The 11181-nt window shown below is 44.8% G+C and overlaps 1 pseudogene; it reads right to left on the bottom strand.

Annotated features, from left to right (window-relative positions):
- Nucleotides 1-4164: 4164 nt before the first annotated feature.
- LOC125275254 lies at nucleotides 4165-8728 on the bottom strand (annotated as a pseudogene).
- Between the last annotated feature and the right edge of the window lie 2453 nt (nucleotides 8729-11181).

An 11181-nucleotide genomic window follows, 5' to 3' on the forward strand; every position in this document is an offset into this window, starting at 1 on the left:
CATTTAGAACTCAAACATGACACACTTCTTCCACACATATTACTAGACTGACCTAATTAAAAACAATGATTACAAGAGAAAGAAAATGCATACGGGAATACCAACATATAATGCATTGACTCCAACATGTTAGTAATCCCATCATATCATGCGTTATTCTAGATATAGTTAATATTTTAAGTAATCGACAATTGTCCCTTTTGAGATTCAAGATTGAGTCCTTAAGCATAGTTTAAACTTTGACCGGAGTCACGAGTGAGCGGGTCAGGATGGATTGCTCACACAAGGGAGGTATTGATAGGACAGATTCGTCTTTAAATCCATTGATGGGTCTTTTCCTGTTCTGTCCGATAATACAAGAGGGTTTTGTGAGAGAATCAATAGATTTAATGTGATCAGATCCACGTGATGAGTTCTGATTAGTTTATTGCTGATGAGCTAAGAAGTCCTTTAGACATTGGAGCAGGAAGAGACAATGAGACACAAGGACACTGAGTTTACTAGAGCAAAGTGAGTGTCACGTGTGAAGCGACTCCTTTCTACTAGAGGTTGTTCCTAGCAGTGCTGTGGAGGAGCATGTGTAAGTGTTGTGTAAAACAAAACCAGACAAATAAAAAAAAACTTTCCCTAGAATGACAAAGTCATTAGTGTGGTGTGGTGTAGAGTAGGGGATTGTCGGTCTGTGTCAGTGGGTTTGAACCTCCCCCTTTTCCTGTCGGTTGGAACCTTGGTGCCTCTTTATCTGGCTTCGATGGACCCATCGAAGGACAGGCTCGTTGCGGCCTTGTCTGATTTTGATTCGGTAGGCGACAGGTGAGAGCTTGTCCACAATCTCATGTGGTCCTGTCCAGTGAGGTAGGAATTTCTTTGACAGGCGATGGGGAGCTTTCTGCCTTGGCTGGGCGAAGCTGTAGTACCACACTTTGTCTCCGACATTGAGTTCTTGGTAAGAGGCCTTTTTGTCGTAGTAGGCTTTACGACCTTCCGCACTTCTTTGGAGGTTTTGTTGTGCGAAGGCGAAAGTCGCTCTCAGGTGCTGATGCAACTCTTCCAGATACTGGTGAGTGGTGTAGGCGGTGACGAGGTTCATGTCACCAAGTTGGTACAGCAGGTGTAGCGGTAGTGTCATTTGTCGCCCTGTCATCATTTCGAATGGGGCTACTCCGGTAGACCGGTGAGGGGTGGCCCTGATGGCCATCAGTACCAGAGGGAGCTTGATATCCCAATCCTTTTGGTTGGCGGACACATACTTCTTCAACATGCTTGCCACTGTCTTGTTGGCCCGTTCGACCTGCCCTGAGGAAATTGGATGATGGCTTATGTGAAGCTTGGCCTGTATGCCCAGGAGTTTCCATACATCCTGCATAACCTCAGCGGTGAAATGGGTTCCTCGGTCAGAGTTGACTCTTAGAGGCAGTCCAAATCTTGAGAAGATGTGGTTCATTAACAGGCAGGCTGTTGTTTCTGCTGTATCGTTGGGAGCTGGGAGACACTCTACCCACTTTGTGAATTCGCAAACCACGGTGAGGAAGTATTTGTTACCCCAGGTTGACCGTGGCAGGGGTCCTACCCAATCTATTTCCGTTGTAGTGGTGCTCTGTGGTTTGGGTTTGCCGGTTGGAACTGGCAACACACCAGGCATCCTTTTACGTATTCCGTCACATCTTGCTGCATGCCAGGCCAATATGCTACTTGTTTGAGCGTTTCATAGGTGGCCTTTGCGCCATGGTGTCCAGCGCATGGTGCATCGTGGGCGTGTGTCAGCATTATCCCCCTTTGGCTCTGAGGAACTACAAGCTTTGGCGCAGTTAGGGGCTCAGGGACATATGTGAGAACGCCGTTTTTGAGATGCAGCATGTGCTTGATTGAGTGAAGATGGCGGAGATCAGAGGACTTGGATAGGTCGGAGGTGGAAATGGGATGAGTTATCGGGTCGGAAATGTGAGCGACAATGGTTTGCAGCGTTGGATCCGACGCTTGGAGGGTGAGGAGATCATCAGCAGTGAACTGAGGTGAGAGGTCAACATGGGAGGAGGCGGGGGTTTGCGCACCAATGGCGTGCTGGCGGCGGGTTATGGCTGCAACTGAAGGGTTGGGTGGGAGGGATGGGAATTTCCAAGGCTCTCCATGTGATGCACCTGCTTTGGCAAGGGCATCGGTTTGGTCATTGAGATCTTTGTCTTGCCCTGGTTGGCGTGAATGACCACGGACCTTTTTCCAGTAGATGATCATGTCATGTGTGGTGACAATGGCATCGCATGCTTGGAAAAGTTCCTGATGTTTGACAGGCTTGTTGTTAGCTGTCTTGAATCCGTTCTGTTTCCATCCGTTGAATTCAGCTGGGGAGTTGGCATAGCCGAAGGGGCACCTTGTGAAGGTGAATTGTCGATTGCCAAAGGTGAACGCCAACTTGTGTTGGTCATCAGGGTGGACAGGGATTGTCCAAAATCCTGAAGCGACGTCCAGTGTGGATAGGATCGTGGAGCCTTTGATTTTGGGAATCTCTTGGTCCAATTGAGTCATAGGCCATCGCGATAAGGGAACTTGCTGGTTCAATTTGCGATAGTCAATGGTGGGCTGCCATTTGCCGTTTGGCTTTAGGACTGGCCATATCGGGGCGGAGTAGGTGCTGTTGCAGGGTCGGATGACCCCCTTTTGTAGCATGGAGTCAATGATATCTTGCACTGATTCGTATGATGCTATCGGAATCTTGTACTGCCGCACAAATGTCGGTTGCGCATTTGGGTGAGTTGGGATGCGCACCATGTGGATATCAGTCAGGCCACAGTCCAGGGAATCCTTTGCGAAGGAGTCCTTGTATTTGCACAGAACTTCTTTAAGTCCTTGGCGATCCATTTCACTGTGGAGGGCATCCGCCTCGCTCAGGATTTGTTGGACTTGTGCATTGAACCCAGCATAGGGTTCCTCTGAGTCATTCGAGGGACTGTGGGTCTTGACGGTCAGTTCTACAGGTAACTCTGTTGCAGTCTGTGTTGACACAGCGTAGACAGCGATCGGCAGACACTTTCTTTAGGCACTGGCAGAATAGAAGTGATGGTGATGATCTCATGGGGCTTTGTGCAAGTTACGGTGTTGTGGCATTCATCTGACATTAGTTCAACTGGTATGTGGCCGATGACAGGAACTGTCAGTTCAAAGTCATGGAACGCCTGGTTGATGAGCCATCCCAGGTGACTGGCTTTTGGCACATTGATGTCTTTGGCCGTACAGTTGTTGAACAACACATACACAGCACGAGATGACACTTCTATGAGAGGTGTGGCTTCCAAGGTCAGTCCTAGTTTTAGGCAGGTCCTGGAAGGTTGGAAGAAGCCTAGCTTACTGTTAAGGGTCTGGCCAGGTCGCATGTTGAGGCGGACACTGACACTCTTGCTGTAAGCAGGGATTGTGGCTTCTTGCTCGTTGATCATGGCGCATGCATCTGGTATTGTTTGACCAGACCGAAGATTCTTGAGGTTGACTGAAGATGTCAATTGGTGTGACAAGGGAGCCCATATGACATCATTCACGGTGTCAACGCAGGCGTTGAGACGGACCATGATGTCTGCTCCTATGTAGATGTCATGAGGCAGGTTGGGGACAACCAGGAAGTAGTGACTCAAGAGTCTGTCATTCCATCGTATGTCTGCAGCACAGACGATCTTGGAGGTAGCCATAGTTGTTGAACATGGATTGAGAGGGAAGCGGCTATGCTTCGAGACGTGTGGTATGCTCTGATTTGTCTGCTTCAATGTTCTGAAGAACTTCAGGCTGATAGCTGAGTTTTCAGCCCACAGGGCTAATGCTGCATCAGGCACTGATGTGTCTTGGACATTTATGGCAGTCATGATTCGGAGGGAACCTGAGTCTGACGCTTGCAGTGAGCAGAGGAATGGGTCTTGGTTCTTGTTGCTTGAAGTGGAACTTGCTCTTGACTTTGAACTTGCATCGTCAGTCAGTGGATGGGGGGCGGTGTCTGTGGCTTGACACTGCAATTAGTTCAGGTTTACTGACTGGAGGGGCAGAGGCTCACGGACTTGTGTCCATATCTTCAGGTGTTTGAAGTCTATTAAGGGCTCAAAGCGGTTAAGCAGGTCTTTCCCAATGAGGAGAGGATATGTGTTGAGTGGTGAGACGTATACTGGGTGAACAAGATTCATTGATCCCACCGTTAGGTGAATCGGTGCCACATGTTTTAGTTGTAGGCCTGTGTGGGAATATGCTTGGAGGTTCAGCTCACACCTTTGTAAGGACTTAGCCTATTTATTAGCTCAATTTAATTGTTACAGGGAATAAGAATTGAATCAACTGTAAATGATTCACTGTAAATGATTCAGAATTAATATTTAACACTCCATCAATTATTCGTCCAGCGAAAATTGAGGTTAGAGTATTTTACCAATTCTGGATAAAATATTATTCTGCGGCCAACAGTAACAATATTTTATTATGATTATTGTTATTATTGTAATTATTATATTATAAGCAAGAGGTAACTTGATCTTTGAGTTTAAGACAGTAATTTGATACACAGCACAAGAAACTCGTATATGTGAAAATCAAAACAAGATTTATTGACTACTTCTAATGATTACAGGAAACTAAGGCTAAACACACACACACACACACATACATACATGCACACACATTCGCGGAGTTGATGAGTTATGAAAAGTCCCAAGTTCAGTGCTAACTTAACTCATAACCTGAGGAAAATCACAAAAGCAGAGCTTTGGCTTGATTCTTTAGGTTTAAAGGAGGTTCACCAGTTTCCAGCAAGAGAGAGAGAAGTTTGCTTGTACCTGCGTTTGCTGTGACAGCTGAGGTAATCGGGTTGTTCCGTGACTCGTGTACAGCGGAATCCCGTTCTGGATTGGCTGTCTTTCAGGTGACGTCTTCTCGGGAAAGCCCTGTGGGTTGCGCGGAAGCTTTGAAGGATGCTGCTGGCTGGTGTGGTGCGCTGTTCTGAGCGTCTGGCTTGAGCGGCTCTCTTCTTGGGAGACTTTGGTCAGATATTTCACAGAGGGTTGCGGAGTCTGGATGTGACGGCTGTCGAATGATCAGCGGCGCAGCTCGTGGTTGAAATCGGGTGTTAGATGGAAAATCAGCCCCGGTCAATCAGTTATCAATGACCCATGCGACTTTTCCGCCGTGGTCAAAGTAGCTGTGTTTCGGCTACCGGCTTCTGATCGATTTCGAGCGATTTCTGACCGACTTCTGGCTTCCAGCTTCTGACATTAGCTTGTTCGGACAGCATAGTTTTAAGGGAGCGATCCTCCAATGAGACGTTGCTACGGAGATTAGACACGCCTCGTCTATTGTCTATTGATCACATTGCGTGATATCTGCCGAACATTCTCCTGTTTTATTAACAACTTTATAAAGTTTCTTAATATTTTCCTGATACTGAATTTCAATGTTTCATTCACACAGAATTACACAGAATTATAAATTCTGCATTTAGAACTCAAACATGACACACTTCTTACACACATATTACTAGACTGACCTAATTAAACAATGATTACAATAATGCATTTGAAGAAAACCCACATATTGAATACATTGAATAGACATGTTAGTAATTACATCATGGCATGTATTATTCTGTATATAGTTAATACTTTAAGTAATCGACAATTGTCCCTTTTGAGATTCAAGATTGAGTCCTTAAGCATAGTTTAAACTTTGACCGGAGTCACGAGTGACCGGGTCACGATGGACGGTCAACACAAGGGAGGTATTGATAGGACAGATTCGTCTTTTAATCCGTTGATGGGTATTTTCCTGTTCCGTCCGATAATACAAGAGGGTTTTGTGAGAGAATCAATAGATTTAATGTGATCAAATCCACGTGATGGGTTCTGATTAGTTTATTGCTGATGAGCTAAGAAGTCCTTTAGACAGAGTCCTTTGTTAAAAGAAGTCACGTCATCACTTCTGTTAAGGCTAGGCGTTTCCTGTCAGGAAATGGATCTTTTGGACCAAATGAAGCTTTGTTCAATCATGTTGTTCATTGATAAAGTCATTGGTAAGTTCTGTCGAGCAATGCCCTACACCTTTGAAGTTTGAAGGTTCCGTTAGACCTCTTTGTTCTGTTTTGGACTTCTTCAAGGAGTTCTGTTGACATTAGGGTGATGTCAGCTCCAGTGTCGAGGAGGGCTTCGACCTTGATGTGTTGTTCGATGATAACGGAGAGGTAAAACTTTCTTGCGATACCTTTCTCAATGAGATCACCCAGGAGTTGGGGGACTGGAGTTTGGGATGATAGAGGTAGGATGTGGCAGACGACCAAGACAGCACTTTCAGGAACTGGAGTGGTTTCCACAGCAGGTGTTTGTTGGATGCTGCTGTGATCTGACCCATCAGGTGTTAGATCAGTTTCTGTCTGTTTTGCAGGATGTTCAGGTGGGATTTCTTGTCCGTTTGAAGTTATGGTGCTTGTGGTTCTCTGAGAGAGAGATGAGGTGCTGTTCTCTGGGGTGTGTTGAATCAGGTGGTCGCTGCCATCTCGTCCGGCCGCTAGTCAGGATGAATCTGGTTTCGCTTTCTCTTCCCACTTCCGGTCGTCCTCCTTTCGTTGGAAGAACTCTTTCATCATCATTTTCATCAGCTCTTGAGAGTCGAAACAAGGTGAAGTCTTTTGTTCTGGTATGGATTCATTTTGAGCTCTGTCAGCTTGGAATCTTTGTGAGTTTTTTCGTCGATTCCTTGGGCTGGTTGCTCCAGGGTGTGTTTGTCGTTTTCCCTTGGATTCCCATGAGCCTTTTCCTCTGGGGTTTCCAAATGAGCTTGGCTGATTCCAGGTTTTCTCCCAATGACTCTCATGAGGTCTTGATTGGTTCCATGAATTTTCCCAGTGACGTCCAGGTGAGCGTTGTCATCCACATGGTCCATCCCAGCGGTTGTCTCTCGGTTTAGGTCGAGTTCCAGTGTGGGAGTCCCACTCTCTGTTGGACGAGGATGCATTCCACTCTTTGGGTGTCGGCTTGGCAAGGTCTTGATGCTGGGTGCCCTCTAGGGCCAGCCCTTGACTCTGTGTGTTGAAGTCAAAAACTGTGGTGGTTTTGGTGCCCTTTTCTAAGGCCATCTTCTGTTTACAGTAGGCTTTGTGCGCCAAGTCTCTTAACTGTTGAGCACTCATTGTGCGTGGACAGGCAAGGACGCCGAGATGGTGGCTCACCCCAGGATGGAGGTTTCTCAAGAAGAGAGTTTTGAAGTTCAATTCCTCCTCCATGCTCTGTTCGTTGCGAGACCCGAAGTATGCTAGCCTGAGTCGGCTATAGAAGACTTGAGGAGTTTCGTGACGACCTTGTTTTGTTTCCAGGGCAGCCACTAGTCCTCGTTCTGACTCAGGGTCGGCAAACTCTCTGATGAGAGCTTCTCGGAGCAGGTGGTAATCAGTCTTTGTGTGGGCAGGCTGCCGGTCCAGGAAGCTGCGCACTTCAGAGCTGGATGTGGCTCTGAGCAAATAAAGTCTATCTTTGTCAGTGACATTGGGTCTCATTTCCAGATGGAAGTCAATATCTTGCAGATAACTCTGAACATTTGGACTACCTGGCACATTTGGAGTGAATTTGCCAATGTTTCTAGCAAGCTTGTCAAGGTCTCTGAGGATCCAAGCCATGAGATGATCTGTGGCTGGCTGGAGCACGTTCTTTTAGCTTAGCGGGGAGGTAGGATTCTTTGGAGGGAACAGGTGACTGTTTTGGCACTGCCCCCTTTTGATCATGTGCCAGTCCAGGAACAGGGGAGCCGGTCCTGCTTGGCAAAGGTGAAGTCGGTGTCCGACGTGTTCTTGACGGCTCACAGCGCAATTCATATGCATGCTTGAGTTCCTCTTTAATACTGTCAGACTCTTCTTTGATGTAGTCAAGCTGTTGTTTTAGGCGGCTGACCTCATTTCTTGACTCATTCAGGTGAGTTTCGAGAGCTTTAATTCGGCTGTTCTTGTCTCTGAAGTCAGCCTTTGCTTTTTCCAGTAGCTGTTCTGCGTACTGTAGCTTGTCGGAGAGGTCAGCGTAGTCTGCTCTGCCTCGTTCCATTTCTTGCGTAGTAGCTGCTAGGGTCTCTTTTAGCCTGTTGATCTCCTCTTTGGCGCCTTGTTCCACTTCATCAGGCCCTTCTCGTCATTCCTGAGCCTCCAGCTCCAGCTGTTCGATGCGCCGTTGTGCATGTGTCAGCTCCTGCTGGCGATGGGCGGCTTGCCTGTTGCTCAGTTTGAGGGTGGCGATGAGTGTGTGGCTTAAGGAGCCGGTGATCTTGGCTAGTTCTTTGTGACTGTAGCTCTGGCTTGGGTCCTGTTTCATGAGGCTTGCTATGTTGTCATCCAGCTGGTCCTGTGTCTGATGCTTTAGTGTTTCAGCGGCCTTAGGTAGGAGGCTGTCTGTTACAACACTTAGCCAGGTCTCCAGATCCTTCCAGTGTCCAGCAGGGTCTGTTGTGCGAGACATGTTTGGCACCGCGAGGGAGATCTAAACCCGAAACTGACACAGACCTGAAGAAAAGAACAAAACACAACAAAACAAAACAAAACAAGCAAGCAGGGCAAATCAAAGGTGTAAGTGTGCAATGTCAACTGTGAGTTAATGGGAATGAGTAATGAGTGTGTAAATGTGCAGGTAAGACTGGTTCTCGGCTGTGGTCCTCTCATGGATGTGCTTCTAACTCGGAGTCTCTGTGAAAAGAATCAGTAAGCACACACAGATAGCACAGCTAGAGAACAGCAGAAGAAAAGAGAAGAGCACAAAACAAACAGAATAGCATTTAGCGAAGAGCAGAATAATAATGGGGTGCTTCCAGTTTCCCTATAAAATGAAGTTGTCGTCTTTAACACTATTTGCAGAATGAGTTTCGTAAAATTTTTATTTTAGAAGGATGGTTCTAGACAGGGGTTTTGAAAAGGATTTCAAAGTACCAGGACTGTGATTGTTATTAAAATTCCCTTCGGGGCGAAAGAAAAACAATAACAATGACAGTATTGGTTTCTCAGCTAGTAGGATTGACAAACATGCACCACTTAAAGCGCTTCTAGACGCGTGCTCAGGGTTTATGGACGCCTACCAGTCTCCTTGTCGACCTGCTCGAGCCTAGGCTGGGTAGGATAACAGGATGAGGAGGGAAGGTAAAGTGAGTGTCATACTATTTTAAAAGAAGTGTTCCGTTTCCCAAATATTTGTTAAATATTTCTCAAACACTCTGCTTTTATGACTTTCACAGGTACAAATCCAAAAACCAGCAGAAGTAGTCAAACCAGAAGAGGACAGCTGAGAGAGAGAGAGAGAGAGAGAGAGAGAGAAGAAGAAGAAAGAGAGTGAAGTTTTGCTCCCAAAATTTGGAAAAATTGTGGGATAGTGGTAGTGGTAGTGGTAGACAAAAATAGTGGTGGCACTAGGGAGTCGCTACACCTAGGGGGTTGGCTTACTGCGCTAGCAGGAGAAGTCAACTGACCCAAGTATTGAGGGAGACCCCAAAATTTTCCTTTAAATAAATGAATTAAATCAAAGACTGAGGGAGTGAAAGTCTGAGACTAAACTTTATTTTAAATGAAATTTTGAATTCAAATTTGGAAATTGTGAATTAAAATTGTAATGGGTTCAGCATTAAACATTGAGAGCAATTATAATCAAATTAATCAATCAAGTATCATCTGAATTAGGGAAGCCCAAATCCTAATTAATGACTAATGAAATTAAAATTTCAAAGCAATAATGATTAGTTAATGATTAAAATTGTCAGATGTTTGTAAGCAACTACCATTAAATTAATCCACAAATATCCATACCATATGAAAGCTAAACTGAAATTGATTATGAACTTGATTTTCAATTAAAATTGAAATTGAATTAAAGTTTCCAATCAAAAATTCATATTCCCAGATGTCATTAAAATCAATAAGAGCAATTACAAATAACATAAAATGTCATTAAAAGTAATTAGGACGATTGCTACTAAAACAAAACAGTGTTTAACTGACAAGAGTAAATTTAGGAGAGAGAACTCTCAAACAAATGATATTAAAAACCAGGTTTATTAAATTTAACATTTGTCACGTTCTCTCAAATGGGAGGAGATGAGAAAAGATAAGATGTGTAAGTTAGACAGAGAGGGAGGTGAAAGCACTAGAGTGAATTAAAGTTCAGTAAGAAAGTCATTCCAACATTGCAACATTGCATTCAGACCACAAAATGCTATGCTAGCCACTAGCCCTTTAGCAATGCTACTAGCTTTACATAGACTGTAATGCAACCGTGCTAGATTTAGCTAGCTCAGCTTGTGCTAAGCTTTGTTTACACACAGTTGAATATGGCGCTGGCAGACTGCGCATGCGCACTTAAAGGTTACCCCGGGAAAGGTTTCTTAGGGCTTCCGGGTTACAGCTGTCACTGTTGTGGTGACCGTGACGCACAACAAAAGAGTACGCTTGTTCTATACTCTTTGCACACAGATAACGAACATACAAAATCACATTAATCATTGAACTGACGGCGCAGTTCTCAATGACAATGAACCATTCAGCTTCTCATGTTTCCGAGCTGAACAACCCCCACACGTTAGAGTGAGGCACATTAATCCACAGATTTTTCTGCAATTAATAATAGTAACATTACTGAGATCTCGGCGATCTGAATCGTTCGTGTCAGTTTCTGGACACGCAACAACATGCAGGATTATACTGCAACAATACTTGATCAAGAATTTTCAAAATAATCCCATTCAAATCAAACTCAGACACGTATAGTGTTTAGAGTATTAATATCTCATCTCACGAATGAGCGGATATAGGCGGCACATTAGGTAGCTACTCTCTAATGTGACCATGCAGGGATTTTAGCTTAGTTGAAATAACATTGGAACACGCAATATTATCCACTATAGCTAAGGCCTTAAAGAACAAAAGCAAGGAACACGCTTACTCTGTCCTGGTGCGCTCTCAGGCGACTTTCCTTTTGTCTTGGCAGACAATCTTAGATTCATTTACTGCAGTTTTAACAACAACAACAACAACAAAACGTACAGACAAACAACTCGAGTTCAGATTTCATTCATCCACAGCGCCTTATGTGCAATCATTGTTATGACAATCAAAAGCCTCGTTTCTGTTTCTAATCTATCTTCCGGATCAAGAAAAGATACAATCACACAAGTTACTTGTTTTGTGTACAAATTAGATTAAACTGC

Source organism: Megalobrama amblycephala, linkage group LG9, assembly GCF_018812025.1.
Source record: "Megalobrama amblycephala isolate DHTTF-2021 linkage group LG9, ASM1881202v1, whole genome shotgun sequence".
Classification (NCBI taxonomy): Eukaryota; Metazoa; Chordata; class Actinopteri; order Cypriniformes; family Xenocyprididae; genus Megalobrama; species Megalobrama amblycephala.